This window comes from Dipodomys spectabilis, unplaced genomic scaffold (assembly GCF_019054845.1).
Source record: "Dipodomys spectabilis isolate Male_0828 unplaced genomic scaffold, ASM1905484v1 ptg000010l, whole genome shotgun sequence".
Taxonomy (NCBI): domain Eukaryota; kingdom Metazoa; phylum Chordata; class Mammalia; order Rodentia; family Heteromyidae; genus Dipodomys; species Dipodomys spectabilis.
The window spans coordinates 2,592,124-2,594,812 of record NW_024870687.1 but is presented as its reverse complement, the minus strand read 5'-3'; the positions used below and the strand labels follow the sequence as shown (position 1 = coordinate 2,594,812).

The 2,689-nt window shown below is 34.3% G+C and overlaps 1 non-coding gene across 1 annotated transcript; it reads left to right on the top strand.

Moving 5' to 3' along the window:
• The first annotated feature begins 1,780 nt into the window (after positions 1-1,780).
• LOC122128076 lies at positions 1,781-1,887 on the top strand. The gene has a single exon (XR_006151353.1). It is a non-coding gene; the product is annotated as a U6 spliceosomal RNA (small nuclear RNA).
• Positions 1,888-2,689: the final 802 nt, after the last annotated feature.

The window sequence follows — 2,689 nt, the reverse complement described above, 5'->3', positions numbered from 1 at the left end:
GTTTATATTGCATATACTTTTAGTTTTCATTACAAATATGGAATGTAGTAAAAATTCTCATAACAATTATACTGCGCCAGATTGTGGGCAGATTCTGATGTAAATAATATACTGTGTTCATGTAGAGATTTTGAGTATCCAAAGTAATAAGCCTGTGGTCCTAAAACCAATACCTTACTTATATTGAGTGACAAATACAACTTCATATAAGTACAGAAGTTTTCCTTGTATCTTTTTAACATATATTTTTATTATAAATACTGTACAGAGGGGTTACATTTACATAAGTAAGGTAATGAGTACATTTCTTATTGAGCATTGTTACCCCCTCCTTTGTTTTTCCCCTACCATCCCTTCCCTTCACACCTCTCCACCTCCCCCTTCACCCATCCTCTGTTAGAATGTCTTGTATATTTCATTGTTACAATGGGTCAACCAGTATCCTTTCCTTATATCTTAAATGAAGAAATGCTGGCTTGATTTATGCTGATTCTACTTGTGTAGACACATCTAAAATCACTGCCCAAGTCCAAGAGCACATAAATGAAATGCCATCATTTTTTTGTCAGTTGGTATTTGTGTTCTACACATTTATTGACAGGTTACAAATTATTCTCAAACTTTAAAACATTAAAAATACTTTCTTTTTTTCTTATTTTCTTCGGCAGGAAATCAGCAAGACCTCAGTCAGCATTTCTCACCTAGGAATTTTCACATGGGTTAGTTAAATGTATATGTAGAGTCCAGTTTTCTGAGGACTCACTCATCTGCCTAGGAATTCATGCTGGTTGTTGGAAAAAGAGCTCAAGTAAGGATGCCATTTAAAGCCTTATAACTTTACTCTTTACCAGGGTATTCTCCTGCTATTTTGGTTGTTGAGAATGTCTACAAGAGTAAGCATTCCGTGAGGAGCAGGGAGACACCATATGACTTATACTTACTGAGGTTTCCAAGTGACTTGCTATCACTTGTACTGCATTTTGAAAGTCAAATCTCTCTAAAACTACCAGTTTTAAGAGATAAGAAGAGTGGAAAATGAACTCTTAGGGACAAATACATCTTCAACATATATTGTTCCAATTATTCCTTTTAAGGCATATTCAACAACTGGTGAAACTTGTGTTGGCTGTAATTATGTGTCTTTCTCCATGAGTGCATGTATACATGAGAATATGTATGCGTGTGAATAGTAACATACATGTGTACATTATGGCTTATATCATCATTTATTCCTTGCTAACAAATAAAGTAAGGAATCACTAAAGTTTTAACAGAAACTGTGTAGTTAAAGTCGTAACTCTTCACTCTGCTCCTTTACACAAAGACTTTGCAACTTCTCATTAATAAAGTTTCCATAAACTCTGAAATGTACATACTTAGTACTTAATGTCTGCTATCATAAATCTTAAATACTTTACAGAAAAGTTTTATACCTGCCAAACAGTCCTATTTTTGGCATATATAAGCAAAATCCCAAAATTAAGCATATTTAAAACATTAAAACTTTTAACAAACCTTAACACTTGCTGCAATGTTCATTTTGACAGGTGCCTTGTATAGAATAATTGAATTTCTCCTCCTACACATCTCTTGAACTACAAATATCTGGAATTACTTTGTTTTTGGCATGTCTATCTTGATTTTATTCTTAAATGTGTGCTTATGTAAGAAATACATGATTCTATAATTTCACAACAATTCTTTTGAACTTACTTTTTGTTGAATTGCCTAGCTTAATAAAATCAATTAAAAATTATACTTTATATATAAAAACTGTTCTGTGCTCAATTTAGCATCACATACACTAACATTGGAACGATACAGAGAAGATTAGCATGCACCCTGTGCAAGGATGACATGCAAAGTCTTGGAGCGTTCCATATTTTTACAGCAACAGATGCTGAAACGTATGTGGCCACAAGGGAAACGTACTGCATTCTTGGTGGGAGTGTAAACTTGTTCAACTACTTTGGAAAGCAGTATGGAGGTGCCTCAGAAGACTCCACATAAAACTCCCCTATAACACAGTAATCCTACTTTTGGAGATTTATCCAAATGATCATAAAAAAGACCATACTAAAACTACCAGCACAACTATGGTTATTGCAACATTATTTACGATAGCTAAGATATGGAACCAACACAGATGCCCCCGTTAGATGAATGGATCAAGAAAATGAATTCTTTGCCTCCATCAGAAAGAATGACATCGCCCAATTTGTTAGGAAATGGAAAGACTTGGAAAAAAATTTATTGAGTGAAGTAAGCCAAGTCCAAAGAAATATAGGTCCCATGATTTCCCTTATTTTCAATAACGAATAAGCAGAAAAGTTCAAAAGACATGTGCATATAACCAGATAAGATGATGTTAAAGGAATTGAACCCCAAGATAGGGACACAAGTGGTTTTTTGATTCTTGCTATTGTTTCTAACGTACTTATAATGTGTGATGTCATTTTTTTTGTTTTTTGTAAGCTTCTTCCCACACTATAACCCCTGTTTTCTCTGTATTTGAAGTTGGTACACTTACATCTTGTATGTATGCTTCTCTAATTTGGGGAGGGGAAGGGAAAAAATGCTCAAATAGCGATACAGGTTGACCCATTGTAACAATGAGATGCACAAGACATTATGTTGAAAAATGAACTTTACAATTTAGGCAGAGGAAGGAAGGGGGAGGGGAGTGTAC